Source organism: Athene noctua, chromosome 1 (assembly GCF_965140245.1).
Source record: "Athene noctua chromosome 1, bAthNoc1.hap1.1, whole genome shotgun sequence".
Taxonomy (NCBI): domain Eukaryota; kingdom Metazoa; phylum Chordata; class Aves; order Strigiformes; family Strigidae; genus Athene; species Athene noctua.
In genome coordinates, this window is record NC_134037.1 from 168,607,654 (window position 1) to 168,632,667 (window position 25,014).

At 37.8% G+C, this 25,014-nt stretch overlaps 1 protein-coding gene across 20 annotated transcripts in view; it reads right to left on the reverse strand.

The window, feature by feature from the left end:
• KDM6A (lysine demethylase 6A) overlaps positions 1-25,014 on the reverse strand; it is a 167,685-nt gene that overhangs the window by 85,771 nt on the left and 56,900 nt on the right. The window lies entirely within an intron of this gene.

Below are 25,014 nucleotides of genomic sequence, written 5' to 3' on the forward strand. Positions count from 1 at the left end.
CTAATAAGGCTTAATGAATGTTTAACTATAAAATTTTACAAACAATCATTACATGTATCCTAAATTAGGGAAAATAAACAAATTGTTTATTCTTTTTAAAAGTTATATCACTGCATAGCTCCTTTTTCTTTAGCAGAGCAATTCCATTTACAGGAGACAACATATACATGCTGCCTATGACAGATTTTTAGGCTTTTCTTATATATAATTCTGGTTCTGAGAGAGCAGGAACACATCCCAAAGAACACAAAGCTCTGACACATGGAAAAGAAATGGAATTTCCATTGTTGAAGACTGTAGTTCAAGATAAATCCCTCTTCCACTTGCATGCACTTCTTCAACAAGACAAATTTCTAAGGAATTCCATTAAAGGAAGCTTAGTTATGCCTTAAACTCAATCCAAATATAAAAAGGTATAACCAGATTTCTCTAGAAAATAGCTTGTAAGTAGAACACAAATCAAAGAGCAGGATTCATGAGAAACAGGACCCAATATTACCATTTCATTATTCCCTCATCTGCATCTTCTAAATGCAAATTAAAACCAGGGGAAATGCCAAAGATCCTTTCATGAATACAGTTGGATCATAGCTTCAGCAATGGACAGCTTCCAAGAAAATGCTGTGGTATGACCAGATACTACAGCAATCAGAGCACTGGAAGATGTTAACAGGGGGAGTAGAGGGGGAAGTACATAAACAATAAATGATGACACTTTAATAATATCATAAAACCACATTCCTGTTTAATTGAACAAAAACACAACACGGACATCGTAAAGATAAAAGATCTCTATTTCCATAACTCGTATTTCCTGCTTTCCAAATGTGCTCTGGCAACAACAGACCAGGAAAGAAGGCAAGCTCAAAAACTGAATATACATAATGCCTTGATTTAAAAGTAATTTTAAATGAAGAAGTAAGACAGAGAGATTTCCACGTGTGCCACTTGAAAACATACAAAATAGAGCGCGCACTTAGTAACCTTTATTATGTTCTGGTCAGGCTCATTTGTAGAACAGAACTTAACAACACTGTCCAGTGATACCTCAGAGATCCACCAACTGCAATCAAGACTAGATCACTGTAAAGATTGATAATAACAGTAATAATAAAATAATCCTTCATCACCACACTGCAAAATTCAAGCAAAATTATGCCAGACAACTAAAACCTCTTCAACCTTCAAAGAACTTAATTTCCTCTTCTGAAATCTATTAGAATTCACAGTCCAAATGAGTTACAGATTCAGACAATTAAGCTAGCTGATAATATGATCCTAAGGGTTAATAATAATCAATTTTCAAGTCACAACAGGACCAAGATACAGGTGATTTATCCAAATGTAATAATATATTGAGTTCACATGAAGATTTCAAGTTGTCCCCGCCCAAGTAAAACAAAAATCAACCATTACCACTCTGTCCTTTGTTTAGTGACTGGTTTTCCCATTTTTCTCTCATTCTCATTGGGTCTTACAAAGCATTTCAGATTGACCTTAAAAACTCTGTTGAACTGCACTGTCTTAATAAAAACAGGGCAAGATTTAAGACTCTCTAATACTTCAAATGTAAAGGTGTAAATTCTTAAATGTCAGTATGGATCATGGTTATCTGTTCTGAAATACTACAGCTCCAATCATATGTAACACCATTAGTATTGCCTGTTGATTATTAGATGTTTTAATAAAGATTAAATATATCTTTTAATTTGAAACTGGATGGGACTTTCACAAGGACTGAAAGAGACTTTCACAAAGATTGGAAGATATTACAGTGTTTCAAGGCATGTAGTATTTTCCCACAAATAATTCAAGGCGAGATGTGCATAAAGTTCATTACTTCAGCAACTAACTTTTCTGCCATATTGCAGAATACCATCAAGTTCAACGTGCAGCCAAGTTCCTACTGGCAACAGCCAATATCAAAGGCTGTAACAGCTTATTGAATATTGGGACAAAGCAGGATCATTACACAAAATTTTCATCTACAAAATGTCCTTTTTCTTAACATCATGAGTTTCTGTGACTCTGTTTACCAGGAACACACCCTGTCTTAAGAAATCTATTTCCAGTTGCCTCTGTTGCTTTTATTTGGACAAGTTTATCACAAAAAATATTCATCCCACATTTTCCAGTAAAGACTACTTTTGTGATTGAATCCCTGCTATTCAGAATCCTGCTATAAATAACTTGCGAGTTAGAATACACAATCACTTTTTTCCCCTCCAAACATTTTTCAGTAAGAAGTAGAAAATGATCTTATCACCATCCCTTCCTTGAACTTCTTAACAACCCTCACAATTTCTGAAGATCTCATGCTAACAAAATTCATTCTTTGGCTACTAACTTCTAATGTAATTTCTGTGTTATATGTCTCTACTAAAATCTACAGTAAAATGAAAAAAAGCTGCAAACCAAAACAGACTGTACCTCAAATATGAAGTCCGTGTTTTTTAATTCTACAGACATGCTATTAAAAACCAGAAATGCTATTTTCAAGCCGATATCATTTACATTTTCCACAAACTATCAAAAAATGTAAAAATGTTTCATACCAACCACTAGATGGCTCAAATACCTCTTTCCATTTTACACACACAATTTACGAAGATTATCAAGTTGTATTGTGTATTCTGCTACTTACAAGCACTATTAATGCTGAGCATCATTTCAATTATATTTAAAAAAAAACGTAAGCCACAGTATTTTACTGATAGGTGACTAAGAAGGCAAAAATGTATTTGTGTGTACCTTTTTCTGTAACTGAGATGAATAAGCACGCTGAAGGACTTTTTTTGGTCTTATTTTCTCGATTAAACAAACAAGAGAATTAATCAGTGAGGAAAACCCCACCCATCTCACAGACCTTCTGTATTAACCCAAGTAACTGGTTTAGAGTTTCCTTGAAGCAGCAGACGGAAACAGATCCCCAACATTTCATGTGCTCTCTTCTCTAGCCATTTCAGGCCAAGTTCAAAACAAAGTCTTTTTCTCCATCTTCAACCATGCAGTCAGTGCTTCCACAGAAACATGTCAGACTAGACCACCACAGTCACACTTCATAAACACAGGGTCAGAAAAACACACATGTGCTGTGTAACAAGGGGCCATACTCACATTCAGAGTTAAAAATGGCCATCTTAGACTGACTCAGAAATGTATAGCTGCCACATCTGAGTCCAGGTGTTTTTCACCAGCAACATGCTTATCTGCCACAAGCAGTTGAGACTCTGCTACTGACTCCAAATTAGTGTTTTATAAACACAAGAATATAAAAAGAAATGATGCTCTGAAATGAAAATCTGTTCAGCAGGCACTTCTAGAGAGTCAGCGAGCAGAAAAAGATGTTAGAGTCAAAGCAGCCTCAGGGCAGCATCCAGTCAGGACCTTACAACTTAAAAATTAAAATTAACAGGTTTTGCCATAGTTTCACAGCATTGCTGATTCAGAAACATTCCCTAACACTGCCACTCATTTTTGTTGACAATCATTTGTAGAGTACTACAGTCAACTGGATGCCAGAACTGACCTGAGTTAATAATATCCAGCAAAAAAAAGGTTTATTTTTAACTGGATCAGTTTCCCAGCCAAGTTCACTGTGTAGCCTCCCCCCAAACAACTGCATTAGCACAAGTGAAAGAGTGGAATGTAACCAAAATAAGTGAAAGCTTCTTAAGCCTACGCTGCTACCAACAAAATGCCTATCAAACCTACAATAACTTTTGAAACAGCAAATGAATGAGCAAAATCCTAGATAAAAGACTCAAACAGACAATCTACACTTAAAAAAAAAGGCAGTATTTTATTACCTCTTAACCCACATATAAATGACTCAAGAGAAATCAACTTCTATGGGTGGGTCAGTACAAGATGAATGGATTTCATGTTTTTATATGAAAAAACATCATAGCCTGCCTGTCAGCCTTCTCCATGAAAGTCCTTAACCAGTGAGACACACAGGCAAATACACCATTTCTCCTTTATGACTCTAAAGGGCAGTGTCAGATGCGGGCAAAATAATCCCTTTATTTCATTAAAAAAAGTTGTCAATATTTAGACAGGAATCAGAGTGTATCCCACGATAGTACAAAATAAAAACAAGAACAGTAGAAACAAAGTCCCCATGCAGTTGCTTAGTGGAAGTCTGAAGGAAAGCTATCAAAAAAGGACAAAGTTCAGCACCATTATGAGACCAGCGATTGGTTTTCATTTGCTTATTACTATTGCCAGGAATCAAAAAGTCTTTGATGACAAAAACTGTGTCCAGCAGGACTCTGAACACCCCTTCCACAACTGTCCAGGTTCCAGTGGAACCTCCAGTTTGGCCCACGTCACACCAGGCTGCAGAACACGCACGTGGGCAAGGGCCCACTGCTCTTCAGAAAAATCTAACTAGTAAAACAAGGGTTTACAATTTACATTGCATCCTGCGGTCACAGCGTTTCTCAGCCACCTATCAAAGCAAAAGAACAGTTTTGGTGTTCAAATGTGCGAATATGTTTATTTCTTTACTAAAAAAATGAAAGATGAGGTTTTGACACTATGGTGCCTAATACTTTCTCCTGACACTACTCAATATATAACAACAGTTCCCTGGAGAATATGTACTGCACAAAAAAATTCCACCCAGGCTCTTGTGCATAAACAGCTATATGCCTTTAGGAGTGGACAAGCTCTAGCAGTTCCAATCACAAAGAATGTAAGTGTTCAGTAGTAAGAGGGGAGGGTCCAAATAAAATTTGTTTAGATTTGTACAAACACAAAAAAGAGAGCTACCTCTCTACATGTTTTACACATTCCCAACACCTGCAAAAATACTAAGATCCCTTTAAAGGGTGGATTACAAATATTATAGTCACATTAGTTTTGGCATCTTCAAGAAATTTTATAGTACCTGAGAAATCATTAGGTTTATACGGAATCTATAAAATACAGCTATATGTAACATGCTTGCATGACCCTGCTTCTTGACCAACAATCACAATAGTCAAAGAATTGTTACTGGGTGTGTGCCTGCATCTCAACAGCAATGTGAAAGCAGAAGTCATTATTCCTGTAACAAATATATTCTGGCATATACAATAGATTAATTAATAGAACATCTTGGTAAATAACTGCAAAGTAATTTCTTCTCATCTTTAAGAAGTTAATCTTTCCAGAGAGTAAGTATTGCCAAAATACACCTACCACTCATAGAAGGAAACTGGCTAATGTATCTTTCTTAATTCATAAAAACCACCTTTTTTTTCCCTTTCACAGAAAAAACAAGGTGAAGCAGAAAAAACAAAACAAACCAAAGAAAAATCCAAATAAACAATAATCCCACACCAACCACAAAGTAATAAAAAAAAAAAGTGGTTTTTTTTTTTTCCCTTGTAAGTGGTACCCATCTTTGAAATTACTATACTCTCTCCTCACCATCCTGCTCCCCTTCTCATCTCCTCTTTAGGAAAGACAGTACATTTGTCCATAGCCTTTGCAACTCCCCACCAGTGCTGCACTTCCCTGTTCCCTACAGCTCCCCTCTGAATGAACACTATCCTTTACACTTCTCTGAAACACTGCTGTCCTACCATTTTCACTCGTGGACTAAGACAGCTATGGCAAAACCTGCTTGAACAAAGTGAAGAGAGCGCCTAATACCACCGTTGTCCATGAAGTGGCTTTCCAGCACTAGCTGTGAAAAAGCTTCTTGTCACACTGGGAAGAACAGGTACATCAAGACAAGACTAATAGTGAATTATCAAAACGCACATACAGTAGTTAATTCAAGAAACATTAATAATTTCATACCCTCTTGAGTAATACACTGTGCTACAATCACTTTATAGGGAGCACTTTCATATGAAAGACAAAATGATAAAGCAACATTAAATAACTCAAAACCTCTTTGTAAATGATGGAATATATGATGTTTTGTAAACTGGGTATTCCTTTATCCATAAGTAAATTTAGGTCCTGGGCAAAATGGAATACTGATTAACTAGTGTACCTCCTCAAATCTCTCATAAGAACAAGCAGCCAAGCAAATGTCTAAATAGCGATCGTTGCTATGGGTATCTGATTTATGTGCCTTTCACCGAAGCTTATAAAATTTCATTTGATGTGAACATCTTCATTTTCCACTTGACACAACTTTTTTCAATAATGTAACTATTTTAACAGAAAACAGTATTGTGCTGAAACAAATCAAGTGAGCAAAGGTGTTGTGCAACACAAAGATTAAACTCACCTTGAAAGACATTTTATAGAAATGATTCATCTAACCAAATTTAATACTCTCCCTACAGATGCCCTGAATGCTGTTAGCAATCACAAAGTTTCTAATTTATTTTGTATGATACATGATACAAAAAAAAAAAAAAAACAAAACCAAAAAACCCCAACCAACAAAAAACCACAACTCCTGATCCCAAAGAGAAAGCCATATATGAGACTGGATGCTTTATAGCTAAACCAATTTGCCCAAGGTTTAGCACAAAACCTGGATATTATCTCCCTGGAGATCACCTAGTCCAACCCACTGCTCAAGGCAGGTTCAACTAGAGCAGGTTTCCTAGGACAATGTCCAGCTGGGTTTTGACTGTCTGCAAGGATAGAGGCTCCACAATCTCTCTGGGCAACCTCCTCCACTATTAAATCACTTACATAATTTAAAAAACCAAAAAATCCCTATGTTTAAAAGGCATTTTGTGTTTTCAATTTGTACCCACTGCCTCTTCTTTTGCTAGGGTACCACTGAAAAGAGTCTGGCTCCATCTTAATTTATTCCCACATCAGGTATTAGTACACCCTGATAAGACACCCTTGAGCCTTCTCTTCTCTAGGCTGAACAACCCCAGCTCTCTTAGCCTCTTATCCTTGTACGGCAGATGTTTGAAGCCCTTTTATCAGCCTCATGTCCCTTTACTGGACTCGTCCCAGTATCTCCCCATCTCTGTTCTACTCAGGAGCCCAGCACTGGACTCAGTACTCCACATGTGTCTCACCAGGGCTCAGTAGAAAGGACAGATCACCCCCCTCAACGTAATGGTGATGCTCTGCCTTACGCAGCCCAGGACACTGTTGCTTGTCTTTGTTGCAACAGCACGTTGATGGCTTATGGTCAACTTGTTCACCAGGACCCTCAGGGCCTTTTCTGCAGAGCTGTTTCCAGCTAGTCAGCCTCCAGCCTATGCTGGTGCATTTTGTTATTCCTCCACAAATAGAGGACCTAGCATCTCCCTTTACTGAACTCCGTGAGGCCTCTGTAGGCTGTTCAGGTCCCTCTGAACAGCAGCACGACTATGTGGTCTCTTCCCCATTTTGTATTCTCTGCAAACTTGCTGAAGGTGCACTCTAACCCATAATGCAGGTCATTAACTGAAGATGCTGAAGAACACTGGTCCCACTATCAACCCCTGGGGTACACCACTAGTGGCAGGCCTCCAGCTGGGCTCTGTGATGCTGATCACAACTCTCTGAGTCCAGGTTAGCCAGTTTTCAATCTACCACACCGACCACTTATCTGGTCTGTACTTCATCAGTTTGTCTATGAGTATATTATGGGAGAAAATATGGAAATCCTTACTAAAGTAAACACAAACAAATCAATGGCTCTCACCCCCTACACCAAGCCAGTCAAGAGCACTGCAAATAAAAATCTGTCTGGATGGCCGGGCCCAAAGAGTTGTGGTGAACGGAGTTAAATCCAGCTGGCGGCCGATTGCAAGCGGTGTCCCCCAGGGATTGATTTTGGGGCCACTCCTGTTTAACATCTTTATTGATGATCTTGACTAGGGGATCGAGTGCACCCTCAGTCAGTTTGCAGATGACACCAGGTTGGGTGGGAGTGTTGATGTGCTCGAGGGTAGGGAGGCTCTGCAGAGAGACCTGGACAGGCTGGAGCCATGGGCTGAGGCCAGCTGGAGGAGTTTCAATAAGGCCAAATGCCGGGGGCTGCCCTTGGGCCACAACAACCCCCAGCAGCGCTACAGGCTTGGGGAGGAGTGGCTGGAGAGCTGCCAGTCAGAGAGGGACCTGGGGGTGTTGATTGACAGCCTGAGCAGGAGCCAGCAGTGTGCCCAGGTGGCCAAGACGGCCAATGGCATCCTGGCTTGTGTCAGCAATAGCGTGGCCAGCAGGGACAGGGAAGGGATCTCACCCCTGTACTCGGCACTGGTGAGGACGCACCTCAATTCCTGTGTTCAGCTTTGGGCCCCTCACTACAAGAAGGACACTGAAGTACTCGAGCGTGTCCAGAGAAGGGCAACGAGGCTGGTGCAGAGTCTGGAGCACATGTCATATAGGGAGCAGCAGAGGGAACTGGGGTTGTTTAGTCTGGAGAAGAGGAGGCTGAGGGGAGACCTCATCGCCCTCTACAGCTACCTGAAAGGAGGGTGCAGAGAGCTGGGGATGAGCCTCTTTAACCAAGTAACAAGTGATAGGACAAGAGGGAATGGCCTCAAATTGCGCCAGGGAAGGTTTTGACTAGATGTCAGGAAGCATTTCATTCCAGAAGGGGTTGTTAGGTGTTGGAATGGGCTGCCCAGGAAAGTGGTGGAGTCCCCATCCCTGGGGGTGTTTAAGAGTCAGGCTGACATAGTGCTGAGGGGTATGGTGTAGTTGAGAACTGTCAGTGCTAGGTTAACGGTTGGACTAGATGATCTTCAAGGTCTTTTCTAACCCAGATGATTCTGTGAAACAGCTATCAGGTTCATCAAGCATAATCTCGCCTTCATAAATCCATGCTGATTACTTCCTGTGACTTGTCTGCCCAAAGTGTGTTTGGAAAGTTTCCAGGATAATTTGCTCTACCACCTTCCCAAGGATAGGGGTGAGGCTGACTGTAGTTCCCTGGATCCTCCTTGTCCTTCTTGAAGACAGGAGTGGCATTTGCTTTCTTCCAGGCTTCAGGAACCTTACTCCATCACCATGACCTTTCTAGGATCACTGAGAATAATCTCACAGTGACACAGGTGAGCTCCGTCAGCATTTACTAAAGCAGCCCATCAGGTCCCATGCACTTAAAGAGATATCTAGTCTGTTTACATGTTCCCAAACTTAATCCTCCTCACTGAGAGCAAGTCTTCCTGGGTTCAGACTTTCCCACTGGTCTCAAGGATCTTGGAATCCTGAAGGCAAGACTTATCAGTAAAGACCAAGGTAAAGAAGGCATTAAGTACCTTGGTGTTTTCCATATCCTTTGTTCCCTGTCCCTTTCAGCATCAGACTCACATATTCTTTCATCTTCCTTCTGCTGCTGATGTACTTGTAGAAGCCCTTCACATTCCTCACTAAATTCAACTCCATGTGGGCTTTGGCTTCCCTTATGCAGTTCCTGAATGCTTGGATGATGTCTCTGTATTCCTCTTGAGTCATCTATCCTTGCTTCTACCTCTTGTATGCTTCTTTTCTACACCTGAGTTTTATCAGGAGCATCTTGTTCATCCATGCAGGATTCCTTTCCTTTATATCTAACTTCCTGCAAGACAGGATGGACTGTTCTTGAGCTCAGAAAAAGTTATTCTTGAAAATTAACAAGCTCTCATGGACCTCTCTTCTCTCCAGGACAATGTCCAAGGGATTCTTCCAAGCTGATCCCTGAGCAGACCATGGTCTCCTCCCCTAAGTTCAGAGTTTTGATTCTATTATTTGCCTTGTTACCTTGTCTCAGGATCCTGGACTCCATCATTTCACAGTCCCGCAGCCAATGCTGTCTCAATCTTCACACTCACAACCTGTTCTTCCATGTTTGCAAGCATGAGATTAGCAGATCATCTCCCCTTGTTGGCCTCTCCATCAATTGTGTCAGGAACTTGTAATCAATATACTTCAAAAACCTACTCGATTGCTTGTACTCTATTGTGTTGCCCTGCCAGCAAATATCATTATATCTAAGCCCACTATTAGGACCAGTGACTGCAAACGCAATGCTTCTTCCAGTTGTTGAAAGGCAGCCTCATCTACTACTTCCTGATATCAGGTGGTCTGTAAGAGACAACCACCACAACATCACACACATTGCTTATCCACTAACCCATAATCTCTCAACTACCTTCTCAACTCTCCAAAAGCATGGCTCCATACATTCTAGCTGCTCTTTCATAAATGGCTTCTCCCACTCCTCACCTCCCCAGACTGCCCTCCACAAATAGCCTGTGCCCATCCACTGCAGCACCCCAGTTGCCTGAACTACTGCACTGCATCTCTGTGATCCCAGTCAGATCACAGCCCTGCAATTGCATGTGGACCTCTGACTCCTCCCCATTTTTTCCCCATGCTGCATCTATGTGTGTACAAGCACTTCAGAGAGGCACCCATTTCTGCTGATTTCCCAGAAAAGGTGAGACATGCCCCCATAATGCTGTCCTGTAGGCACTTCCTTATTTTGTCCATACCCTTGAGGTGATTACCATAACAAAGAGCAGTTCTCAACCTCTGTTTTTGACAACTACTGCTCTTATTTCATACATATTAAAGGATTTGGCTTTTCTCTTTTTCCAGCTAGATACAGTGACCTAACAAAAATTATTAGATCTCTTCACAAATGTTTTCATTCAAAGTACAGAATCACAGAACCACAGGATGTTTTGAGTTGGAAGGGACCTTAAATATCATCTAGTCCCAACCCCCCTGCCATGGGCAGGGACACCTTCCACCAGACCAGGTTGCTCCAAGCCCCGTCCAACCCGGCCTTGAACACTGCCAGGGAGGGGGCAGCCACAGCTTCTCTGGGGAAACTGCTCCAGTGTCTCACCATCCTCACAGTAAAGAATTCTTCCTTATATGTAAACTAAATCTACCCTCTTCCAGTTTAAAACCATTACCCCTTGTCCTACCACTACAGTCCCTGATAAAAGAGTCCCTCCCTGTCTTTCCTATAGGCTCTCTTTAAGTATTGGAAGGCCACTATAAGGTCTCCCCGGACCCTTCTCTTCTCCAGACTTAACAACCCCAACTCCTCCCTCAGCCTGTCGTCATGAGGGAGGTGTTCCAGACTCCAATCATCTTTGTTTCTTCAGAAGTTAATGTCTGTTCATGTATATACACACATTACAGAAACATCTTTTCTGGAAGATGACATTTGGACAGTTTATTGAAATGTTTTATTCCCCTTTATATGGCAAGTGATTATCACCATTTATACCTATCATCTTCAAAACTTTTTATGAAATAGAACTACTAGTATGGAATTTTATGTTCATGATTCACCATAGTTCGAATCCTTTCCAGCAAAGATAGGAATCCCACTGAGATTACAAGAAGCCCCATTATTTCCCTGTCAGTTTCTCACTGCTGGAGAATCACTACTGTGTTGGAAAAAAGCCTTAGTATCATTAATTACACAGCTGCTCTACCTGAGGCACTGCACATAAAATGGGAGTGGACAAGCCAAATATATTAAGGCATGAATGACTACAAAGTGATTCAAATACACACAAGCAAACCACTAAAACCAAAGGAAAATAATCACAGAAGTGGCAAAACTGTCTATGGTTGCTCCCTTGAAACTTAAGTGACATTGTGCTGGGCAATAACTAGAACCAAGCTGGATCTGGAACTAAGCTTAATGGAAAAATTTTAAGTTGAATTTTTAACCAAATTCCCTAAGAATGCTGTTGCTACTTATATGTTGTTCTTTCCAGATGAAAAACTCCTGAACCTGCTAGCTACTTTCAAATGAATTCTACAGAAAGCAAGACATCTCAGAGATTAAAAACTTAAGAAATGGCACTGAAAATACCTACTGGATAGAGAGAAAAGAACCCCCAAACCAATGACTACTTTCAGAAAGCAAGTAAGAGTTTAAATACTCTGTCCTCTTTGGGCGGGGATACTTAGCCCATTAGCACAGATTTAAATCAAGCAAGTTCTTTTCCCTGCTCAGAGATGTCATTCAGGATGCTTCACTTGGAAAACCAGAGTAATTCCAGTTCATGTGTGCTTACAAAGAGAAGTGGGAGAAGCAAGGACAGGAGGTGCAAAGGGGCAACAGACACCAACCCATCATTACTTGAGCTTCATTAGCTCTAGCATAAGAAGCTTGTTCTGTAAACAGCAAATTGAACAAAACAATGTTTGGAACAAAATCCTGAGTATCAGCTTTAGTCAGTAATATCTGAAAATGGAAAATGTTACTGGACAGCATAATTTTGGGTATATATTTTATGTATTGTTATAAATATATCAAATAATAAACCAATATATTTTTAAAGTATCAAAATGTAAGGTCATTGATTAATGGTTGCTAGTTAGATATCAATCAATTATTACTGAAAATGATTTTCCAATTAAGACTGTAGTTCGTTTAGTAGTAATCACTAATTGGTGTTCTAATTGGTGATTTGCTGCTTTATTTGTTAGAATGTACAAATACTTAAAATAGGATGCAACAGACAAGGCAGTAGGCCCACATGACAGGCAGCTGGGGGAGCAGACAAGATGGCCAGCAGCCAAAAGCAAAGCAAAGCAGCTGGGCAGCCCACCAACCATTCCCACAGAGTATTTCATTTCCATCAAATCATCATTTCTTAACAGAAAACTGTACATCAGTAAATTTTCAGCCCACTCTGTGAATATATATACTAGTGAGTTTAAAAGTGTTCATTTTCTAAAGGCAAAACAAACAAAGAAAAAATACAAACAAGCCAAATGATAGGACACTTCTTTCACTCTCCATCTCTTCTCTGCTAATTCTACACTGCTCTACTTAGCTCCTTCTTCACCTACTCCAGAGGTGTTTCCTTTCCTCACTAATCCCTCTTCTTCTTACCATTATCACTGCTGCTGTACCTGATGTTACTTAATTACTTCTGTCAATGATTTAACTTCTGAAAAATTAACTCTGAAAAATTGCAAATGGAAACATCACAACTGTCCTGAATCAGGAACCTGAACATTTTAAAATCCACAAGTCTCTCCTCCGTTATGACTATTATCTTTTCTTACAAGAAAAGGTTGTTAGAAACCTCTCAAAGTTAGTAATTTTAAAATCTTTTCCTCTGGGTCACTTTATTCCTAAACCCCATTGCTTATGCAGTAGCTGATTTGCCAGAAGGAGGAGGGAAGAGAGGACAGAAGAAGAGGACCAATCAACCAATGCCATAGGATGGGGATTTTCTCCTCTGTTAATCTGACATCCTTTTGAAAGATTCTAGGGAGCTCTTATTTAAAGATGCCTTGTTAAGTCGAGTTTCACAAATTAATTTTACATTGTATCTTCTGCTCCTCACTGTGAGTCAATAGCCCCTTACTCTTTTACTAAAAGTCAGTAGAATCCCTTTCTAACCCAGATACATGGTATGTGTTGATTCACTCTCCTTCCTGTCTGTCACTGCAATAGACAGTTCTTGGATATGCTTTTATCATTTATCTGAAATTTCATTCTGCTGTTCTGCATTTGAGAGGAGGATGACTAGACTCCAGCAAAATGTCAAGCCGAACTATACTTATCTTTTATATAAGACCATGCTTTCCAGTACAGACTTCTATATTGTTCTTTATTAAACTATATATTGTTTGGGCTTCTCACTTTTCCTTCATACTCTCTACTTTTTCTGACAGTCAGTTCAGTTTCCTTAACACCATCAGCTGTATATACATGAGATGATGGATACAAATAGTTGAAAATATTCCATTTAAAAAAATCTCAACATATGAAATTCCACCTGCTATCTTAATTCTCCATAATATTTTTTGTATTTCTAAATTCCTACCATTCAACATACAAAATTTATCTTCTATTTTAGAATATCAATGTTCGTTTTCAATCATTAAAATAATTAAAAATATTTAATACCAGCCCCACATTTACAGATCTTCCATATAACAGTCTAATATACATCAACTTAGATTTTCCTAGATCAAAGACGTTTCACACCCCACCCCCCCAATTAACAGCAATTTTCTATCACTTCAGCGAACATTAAGGACTGCTTAAACTTATATCCTGTATGGTATTTCCCATCTTTACCGAATATGCAATTCCTCTCCAGGGTAATCTGAATCTCTCTACCTTCTTAATTAAAGTAGCATTTTCAAAAAAGACTTTACAGCTTTCTTACACATTGTCTTAAGGTCCAGTTATCCATTCCAATGGAATATCCATAAACAGGATCATTATTTAATTGCAGATATAAAAAATGAAGTAAATTACACCTACAGAAAGAGAAAGATAGTTCTACAGCATGAAGACAATGATGTGGGCAGTTTCAAAAGCCTGTGATCATAGCCTTGTGGTCAACTAGCAGATCTCAAAATGGGCAGGAATAAATATCGTACCTTGAAATTATCAATATAGACTTTATAGTACTTGGCTTAACCAAAGAAGTAGCCTGTGTTTCAGATGTACAGGAGAACGAATACTAACTTGGGAAAGAAGATTATGTGAATTAATTAAGTGTACTTAAGTACTGGTCTGCTAGGAAGAACTCCCAACATAAAGAAAAAGAATAATTTACTCCTTGGGAAGACAGACCACAGTAGCCACTGAAGGCCTGCTCTGACTGATAGGGAATATGACAGTCAGGGAGCCTAAAAAAGGTATCTTCACAAACAATGTCAGGGTAAAGGAGAGAACATGAACTCATTTTCTGAAGGTCTAATTTGTGCTTGATGCCTGGTGGAAGCATTTAACATAAGTTTTGTGGAACACTTCCCTCTTTTTAATGTGCTTTTGACATTACATTTCATCATTTTCTTTAACACAAACACATCTACTTTAGGATGTGCTTTAGGAAGTCCACGCTGTATTTAATTGTTTAACATGGTAATTAAATATCTGATTCTATATCAACTAGTAGATATACTCTACTTCTCAATTTCCCTTAAGATTTCACAGAATGACAGCTATGCCTCTCAATAATTTTTAAACATGTTTAGTGCCTTAACTGTGTGACTGTTCTCCAATAAATACTTTTCAGGCCTAAAATTCACATCCCCTTCAGTAAAACAAAGGGAATCCTCAGGTTAACAACTTGTTTCAGCATTCCCCAAACCCCTTAAAGAACTTTGCTGTCTATGCAATACACATGGCATGAATGAATAAAATAGAAAAGCCTTTATTTAGTTGTATTTACATGGGTTGAAGTTTCTGTACCAAGAATTTTGAGTAATGCAGCTTTATGAGATCCTTGTCTTAGGTTTTCTTACAGATGGCCACTCACCCTTTATCCTCTGCTTCTAAAAGCAAAGTCTACCAAAATGAGAAGGTAACTTCTGGATTTAGATAGGTTTGATAACCCAGACCAATGAATTACTGTTCATCTCACACTTGACTGACACAACATAGAGACAGGGAACTTTGTTCCACTTATGACAGCATAATCCTTTGTTGACATGACAGATCAAATTCTTCCCAACAATCACAAAACTGTCGACCACTTTCTTTTCACAACCAGAAAGCTATGAGTCACTCACTGAATGGAGCAGTACTTCAAGACAGTGCTCCAATACCTCAGTGATACACTGTGTTCCAGCCAAACACGAAAGCAAAGTCCTACCCGTCGGCACCTACTCCCTGAACCTGAATCACCAAAATATATCAAGATATACACAGCATCTCCCAGTTTGTATGTAGAGGCTGTAAGACTAACAATATATAACTAACTAAATATATAAATATATAACTGAAACTAGAATTCCATGAAAGATAAAAATCAGTGTTTAGAGAGGTTAGTTAACAGAGAACATGGAACAATGCCACATGAATTTGGAGTTATAAGTCTACATAAAATACCAGAATTAGCAAAACCACTGTACAACTGCATTTTAAAAAACCCTGCAAAATATCAGTTGTGTTCCTTTAGAGACACATTTTTATTTTCTATTATTTTTCCAAGGAAGCACTTAATATTCATTCTTAGGTTCAAGACTAGTTGCCTTCCTGTGGCATCACTCCTCTGGGTTTGCCTTGAACTCAATAGTGACATTCACCATCTGTTTGCTTCAGTTTTCTCCTTACTCAAAGCCCATCAGAAAAAATCTCCAGCAAGGAGTACCTACATGCTCTCTTTCTATAGAAGCCAGTGTTACAGCCACTGTAATCAAGGAGAGACTCCCAAGGAATTCGTCTGACATCAATTAACAGGGAATAAAGTTTTGGACATAAAAAGTTTGACATTCCTCTGAAAGACATACTGTCTGAGGGAAGCAGAAGTACCTTCAAGACAAGCTTTTCTTTGGAACTTATTTACAAGTTTCAGACAGATAGAGGGCTCTGTTTGCCTAGATTTTGAGATCAGAAACAGTATTGAGAAAGGGTTATAATGCTCCATTATGAACTAGATGGATGATTTCCTTTATGTTATTATATTTTTATGGATTTCGGAGAGAGAGAGAGAACAGGATAAAGTGTACTGAAATTCTTGTATAACTCCACAGAGTAATTCTGCTCTAGACAACATCCAATGATTGTATTTAAATCAGAAAATCATCCTTCCTCTCCAAAAGGTAAAGACTATGTTACTAAATGGAAACATAACTCTGAGTAGGTGATCTAGGAGGTAGGGGGCAAGCTATCATACAATTCAGCAGTAACATTTAACTTTTAAAATGTTGCTGCTGAAGTTACCGCTAAGAGTAACTTCACCTTTCTATCATTATTTTAAGCCTTTCCCTCCCAACAATGCCCTCCCAACCTCCAGTGATTTGTTGTTCAGAGGTTTCTAAAGCCAGACAAAATGTCTTCACATCTGATTATTCTTAATGGTTTTTTTTCTTCCCTAAATTTGTCCAGCTGCTTCTTGAAACCATTATAACATTGTGAGTCTGCAGCGTTCTGCAAAACTGATACAACTTTCTATATCACCAGTGATACAAAAACTTCTGGAAGATGCAGTAAGCATTAATTTCCTGCAGCAGCTGACTACAGAACAGAAAACACAGAAAATATCACCATCAGTACTAGTCTTTTTAAAGGGATTCCCCCTTCTCTGTCACCACTACATGTTTTCATCTCTTAGCTATAAAGAAAATTGTTATTCAGAATGATAATCAGTTTCTCCCCTGCTTTTACCAAATCCTGTTTGATTCATCTCCTCTTCTACAGTGTTTACCAGGACTAGAATCAGATTTTTCAATTTACTTGTTTTCAGAAAAAGTTCAGAAAATTCTGATTACATCATTAATGTAGCTGGGAATGGATCTGTGTCTGATCCCAAGAATCAGAGTCCAACAGGTAAACGCCTGAAATGAATCCCAATACTCTTTGGGAGGAGAGAAAAACAATACATGAAATACTTTTAGAAAACATGTCAGACAGCATCAGTGTAGTTATGTCTGGTAATACAGTTTTACTGCTGTTTGTCTGATGACCCTGAGAATTCAGAGAGGAAAGGCTAGAACAATGCCTGCAATAAGAAAAAGACCAAGTAAAAACCTAATCCAGAAAAAAACACTGAATGAGGAAATCAGGAAAAATAGCTACATTTATTTTTACTGGCAATACCAGATAAAATTTAACTAAGGAACTTTTGGCCTTACAGAACAAAGACTAGGCTGGGAAAGAAGAAAACGGTGTGAAGAATGCCTAACTGACTGTTATTTCTCCCATATCTGAGATGTTGGATCTCTCATCAACCCCATTCCTCTGGCAAATAAGATGAGAAAAATGACACAGCGTGAGGAACAGAAGTTATGAGTTCTAAGTTGTCCCTCAGAAGTTGGGAAGGATAACTGGTACCAAAAAAAAAAGAAACTGCATGCTGTCTTAGGAATTAGTGCCAAGTAAGTTGAATATAGCAGCCCAGAAAGTGGCTGAGGATGACAAGCTAGTATTTTCCCAGGTTCTTCTGAATGCCAGTAAATCCCTATCTACTTACTACAAACTTGCAAGCTGCACAGGAATAGATGATCAGCTACAGGTTTTCTAGGTAACTGCAGACCTTCTCAGCATACATTTGAAAATACTTATGATTGAAATTATCTAAATTCAAAGATTTTGTTTGCTTGTTGTTAGTGTGCTTTAGCATTTCAATCTCCAGTATTTTTCAGCACCCTTAAAGGAGAGCACTCTGGTTTCAGCACCAAAAGCAGACACCCCAGATTACTTCTTGCTACACCTTTATGTGTAGCACGAGAAACAGAACTGATTTCTATTCCTCCTCTAAATACGCAATCTTCTAAGGATGCTTCACAGAGCAGAGCACAATCATGCTCAAACTCTACTCTAAAAACACTGTAAATTATTTACATTTTCTTCAAAGCATGAGCTTACTGGCCTCACACAAACTACTCGTAGGCTCTTTATGGAAGTGATCCCAAGCTCTATGTCTCCTCATCCTCCCGCCTGCTGCTTTCTCCATCTATTTGTACTACACTCACACATACTTTAGCCACGCTTCCCACCCCACCCACACCCCCCAAAGAAAAGACTGCATCTGTATCCTGGGGAAAAGGAGGAAACAATGCAGCAGAATAATTAAGTACATGCTTGAAAGAGTATTTTCAAAAATACCGAAATGTCAGGTCTGGAGAAAGCAAATTCAAAAGCTTGAAATTTGCAAAATAAAACAATTCTTTATTTCTAAAATTAAGCAAATGTTTAGTATTTTAAGGAAAGAACCTTAAAATGTAAAAAATTCATTTCTGAAGAAATGTCACTCATTAATGAGACACAGTACCTACTTATAGCTTATGATCAAACAGGAATCTACAAATTACAAATAAGAAAAACAGTGTGGTATGTTCTGTTTTAACCTTTTCCATGCAACAAAAGAATGCTCATATGGAGTGGGAAGCAACTGTACCATTACTGTGGTATCATTTCTGCAAACACAGAATACTTTTGAAAAAGCAAGCAGCACATGCATTGTCAATATAGTAATTTATATTCAGAAAAAGAAACATTTGGTCATTCAGTATTATTAACATTTAAATAATATTCTTGCCTACTGAAGATGTGTCCTCCATTTGAGTCAGAACCGTTCTACTCAACTAAATATGCCTCTCTGAATAATCTCAATCAATGAGTCTCTCCACTGCCATCCTTCAGTGTGTCTCATTTTAGCATCCTACATTCTCATCACAGGGACTGAAGAAAGGAAGCATACTATTATTCTAAGTACTAGTAGATGAAGTATGACAGTTTTTTATTCTGCACAAAGGAAACTTCTGCAGTAGGAGAACTCAACATGCATAAAAAGCTTTTAAGAGACTTACCCATCAATCCTGACAGTACTTATGTTATTTCCACCCAAAGTATTTGGACTTCTAGACAGAGATCATACATACAAGGGGCCAAGAAGAGCATTCCTGCCAAATTTCCATGGCGAAGCATCACCATCAGAAAATACGAATATTGTTTGGAAACAGATACCATTGTCTATGGTGAAGGGGGAGTGTTTCCTCTGAGATTCTGTCTTGCCTTCTTCTCGTGACACAAGCAAAATTTCTCCCCAAAGCACATTCTTTCCTCTTTTACCATTAACATTTGGAGAATATTATAGAACTGCCAGAGTTCTGAGTTCTTATAAATACATCAATTAAAAGGCATGAGTGGCTTAATGAACAAATATACATTGAAAAAATTCAGAACTGAAGACATTGAAACAAAAACTTTTTTCTAATTTAGTACAAATGCAGAATATTTCTGGTCAATAGTGACAGCCATGCTCCCTAAAAAGGACTAATACTTGTTATGACCCAAACAGGAACATGGTTTATATGTGCAGAGAAGGATTTCTTTGTTTTGTTAGATGACACTCAGTAAGAAAAAAAGACATTAAAAAGAGGCAATTTATTAAATTTATCTGGAAGCCAAAGGCAACATGTCAAAATTTATTAGTTAAATTGGTCAGCCTCGTTATTTGTAAGTTTTTATACCTAGTCTTTCCTTTCAAGAACAGGGAATATGCCCTCCCGTCATAATTCCATTAGATAAGTCATCTAATAAGAGTTAATTATTAGAACTTTGTACAATTTTAACTGTACACAAAATTGAACACGCTGCATTATTTGTCTGCATTAACACTAGTAAAAAACAGTATCTGCTTCTTTCTCTGTCATAGGACTACCTAAGAATTCTGTTTTAGCCCACAGAGGGACAGAATTTTAGACAGACACACACTCCCAAGAATGCACAAAACCCCAAACTGTAACTGTTCTGATTTATTACCCTTTAAGAAATATCTGGATAAATATATCTTCTTTTCTAAACAAGGGATCAGTTGTGCTTAAATTAACAGCATGAAATAGAACACATTTTCTCCTAATCTTTTAGGTGGCGTTCATTTAACATACTTCAGGATAAAAAAATATATACTTCTTTCAACTTGTCTGCTTTACTGATTTACAAGAAATAACATTTTTATCATCCAATATTAAAAGATCTTTTTCTGTAACCTAAACACAGCTATTAATTTGTTCTCTTTTTTGTACATTTTATAGATGACCAAGTGCTATTGGTAACACAATCATCATTACCTTTCCAGCATTCCAGAGTTTTTCTTTGTTTATTAATAATTCTCTGAAATATTTTGAAAGTGTACACATAATTCTTTTACCCTTAAGAGGCAGAATTCCAGTTAGTCTTCATAAACATAGTCTACATTTAAGAATCCCATCTTTTTTAACATCACTGAGGAATCACGCTAACTGATCATACCTATGGGATGCTGAAATAACCTCATTTACAGTGTTAACCAAAGCTACCAAGAGATTATACGGTGCACAGCTCAGAAATTTAGCCCTTCAATTTAATATTCTTCATACTCCACATTTCTCTTAGGTCTTGTTCTTTTAACAACTTTTCTACCTTTTCAATTATATTCTCACATGTAATTTCTATCCATCGTGACATACTGAAGGGACAAGTTCAAAGATCAAAATGCATTAATAACCTCTAAAAACCTTTGGAGAAACAGATATTGCTAGCTATGGGCTTTGTTGTAGTTTTTTACTGACTTTTCTTTAAAATGCCTTTTGATAATGTTGCATCTGCTTTTTTTTTTCCCTCCCTCTTTTTGTTTTGCCAGTGTATCTTAGGCTCAAAGTGAAATTTTTCACCAATGGAATTATTTGCTCTTATCCACTGCACCCCAGAAAATTAAATATTAGGAAAAATATGTCCTCAGGTATTTTTCATCAGCAATTCAGCAAAAGACTTTATGCAATTGCTAGATCCTTTTTTCCTGATTTCCTGGAAAACCCTTTCTTCTGTGACAGAAAATTGTTATCACCAGCTGCAGCAACAGCTACATACATAAAAAATTTTCACTGTTTAATTAGTAAGAGCGGAGTTTTTGTCATCTTAACTCACTCCTCCCCCTTGCCATGGACTCTCAAGTAAGTTCAGGACAAATAGTTTATTTTAATCTATTGAAGCCCCATTACTGTAATTTCCTTCACTCAAAAATACCACATTTTTTTATTGTCTACTTATCTTCCAGCTCCCCAAGTGATCCTCAGTGTTTCATACTACCTTCTTCTGCCTCCCTCAACACAGAAGACATCCTGCTGCTTTAACGGAAAGGGATATACGGTACTCATCACCTGAGCAGTTACTGGGCTTTTTCTGGGTTTTGTTTGTTTGTTTCTTTTTTGTTTTGGTTTTTTTTTTTAAATATCTCCATGCCTGGTTAACTTACTGCACAGAGGTTTTTGTTGGGGAGAAAGCTGGCAAAAGTCTCATTTCAGATATCTCACAATCCACTCCTATATTACTCTATATATACCTTCCTTCCTTCTCCTCAGATGCTCCTAGCCTTAAAATATGTTTTTCACTTCTCTTCCTTCATTTTCTTTACCTTCTAATTCTCTGCAGGGTTAGTCTTCCTTCCCCCACTCCCTGTGATTCTTCCTCTAGCCATACTTTCCTCTTTCTTATATTACTTGTTCAGCCTTACTTGTTCTTACAATTTTTTCTATCCTCAGCCTTCTCCCTTCCCTTTTCTTATTTTCTTTTTCTGGACATAATAGCTTGCCATCCTATATTATCATGCTGTATCAGAATCAAGACTGTATTTACAGATTGCTTTCCACAACAGAGTCTCCTGAAAATGCTTATCCCATTAAATCCCATAAAAATGCTTTTTATCTCCATTATGATGACCTACTGTCTTCAGTATTTAAAAATTAGGACATTTCTTTCAAACTTATCTCTATTTTGTATCTGCTGTTCCATAACACATAATAATATCATGCTTCACTCTCCCTCTTCATCTACAACAGGTCTTGAAACAGTTATATTTCATACCTTCTCAGAACATGACCAGAATGTCTTCATCAGAATTCTTCTAGAGAAAGGACTGCAAACTAAAAACTGTTCTTTTAGTCAAAAGTGAGAGGAGGTATAGAATCCCATGTGTTGCACTCATGAACATTATAATTGCAGACAGAAGAGCATTTAGAAGGTACTAATAATATCTCCCTTCTTAATGCCTTCCAGGGCTGCTGAATCTTCACTCAATTTCTGTTTTTATTTTTCACATTCTGATTCTCCATTTTCTCTGAAATTTGTTTATTCCATTCCTATTCTATCATTTTGATTTTACTTTACAAATATATTCAAAATTGCAGGTTTTCACCCTACCCACCTTTAGGTCACCTACCAAATTCTCCAATTCCTTTTGCAATGCCCTTAATCTCAGCAAATTTCACCTACACTGAGGATTTTTGAAACTTGCTTTCCTGATCAAGTCTTCTTCTAAATGCTTCTCTGATTAAGTCTCCTCTGATCAAAGGAACTGTCTTTCTGCTTTTCCTGTACATATCCTGTGTTGCTACGTGGCAATAATTTATACTAAAGGCTTTTTGTGTCATTTAAAAATTTTGTTCTCTGAAGACTCTTATGAGGAAATCTGTCTCCTGACACGGCATATCCACTCTCTTTAAAAAAAAAAGTTCCAAAAACATTAAGGGTTTAAATAAAAAGCGTCGTTCACAAATCATCCTACTGTCTTCTCCAACTTCAATTTCAGGAAGGTGTCTGCTCCAGCAATTTCTACTGATACTGTACTACTGTACTGTTTCAATTAAAGCAAGCATTTATATCTAATTAAAGAAATAATGGAAGATTTGATGAATTAAGTCTAAAACCACTACTTGGTATGTTGAGGTTACTGCAAAAAATAAAACAGTTGTGAGTCAATGAAGTGGAAAATTGCTGTCTTATAACAGATTCTCCAAGGTGCAAAATGTTCTCTTATTTGCTGTTATCAGTATGTCTAATAATTGCTTTTTGTCCAACTATTTTAAAAGGGGGAAATAGACTTACAGTCTGGAGAAAGAGAGACAGCAAAACATACTAAATTAAAGCACTAATGTTTTTTTAATTTTTCCTAATTTATTACATTAAGAAAACATACTAAAAAAAGACATTGGGCCTATCAAAATGGAAAAGGTAGAGAGAAGAAAAGATGATCCATAAAAGTATTAAACCAAGCAACAGGTCACATTTAAAAACAAAAACTCATGGTCTTTTGTTACTTTAATTCTTTGGGAAAAAAAAACAACCTTACTACTATAACTGAAAGTGTTTTAGCCATAAGATTGAGAACACTCTTAGTAACATTTCTACATAGATTTAATTATAAAACAGCACTGTAAAAAATTACCTGGTACTAAATTACACTTTAGGTCTACCTAACAAGGAACATTATAAAATCATTTGCTGTAACAAGCCAACAACTCAGTATAAACTGAGATCACAGTCTTCTTCCACGGCTAGCACACACATACACAGTTACATTTTCCTGGGCTTTCTAAAGAGATTTTTAGTGGGTTTGCTTTTTTTACAGTATTTCTGCATGCTTTTGGATTCTCCTCAGTTTTATAAAGACTATCTCAGAAAAGTGAGAGGAAATTCTGTTATTTGCAAACATATAGCCAAAATTAAATTTCTAAGAATCATTTATTTTAAGTGACAAATATGAAGAAGGTTTGAGGTAAATGTTTCAACTCGGACAGTAGTTCTAATGTCCAGTAAACACAGGCTGGGAGTACCAAATAGCTGCTCTCCAGAACTAGACTGACACCTTATCTTGCTCCAGAACAACTAGGGGATTTACTTCCCCCCCTTCTATTTAATTCATTTTAAACCAGACTGTTCAGTCTTTTACAGTATAGCCTTGCAACTGCAAACTCAGTTTGTACCATACTTGCACCCAAATATTCTTAAAATCCACTGAAACACAGAAGTTGGTCTTTGAAAATCCTCCTTGAATTTTACTAAATGTCTTTGAAGTTTTCACCCTGATCACATAAACGAACACTTTTTAATAAAAAAAAAAGATTAGGACCATTTTCATAACAATGACAAAGAGTGCCTGACAGATTTACTTTTCTTCTAAGCAACCTTTCAGTCAAAGTCAACAGCTAACATGTCTATCTCTGAATTCATGTTGGGGGAAAGAACTCATTAATTAAGTGTTTCTCAAACATTTCAAGGAACATTCAGATTTTCTGACTGATCCACTCTAAGCACTTCTCTATAAAGAGATACTACAGTTGAGTATAACTGAATAAATTGAGCTTTCTTTTCTTTTTAAGGCATCCTCAATCTAAATCCTAGCATCCTAGTTCACAGTAAATAGTCTTCCTTGATACAGGAGTAACTTGTTTTCACAGTAACTTCCATCATTTTAAGGTTTACTTAGGTGCATTTCTAAATACTTGGCCCTGACAATTCTCCAATTTATTCACATATAGATAGAAATGTTTAAGCATGTGTGTACTCTCTATTCCTCTGATGAAACACACCTTTTTATAAAAAAAAAAAACCAACCTTGAATCCAGACAGGATAATTCTCTTTGATGAATTAACACACTCAAAGTAAGGAACAGTGGCAGTTCTGTCCTCATGCTCCTTATAGCTTGTCCACAATCCCCTGGATTTGACTAAAATCCTGTCCAGAAAGCTGCATATTCATTCCCCAACCACAGAGATGTCAATAATAGATGGCTCACAGAAACACTGCAGAGAATCAGTATATGATCAAACCCAAAAAGTTTATTTACTCAAATCTTGTGTTGCAGCAACTACTGGCACATAATCTCTGACAGTAAGTGAACACTCACCTACCTGCAAAAGGACAC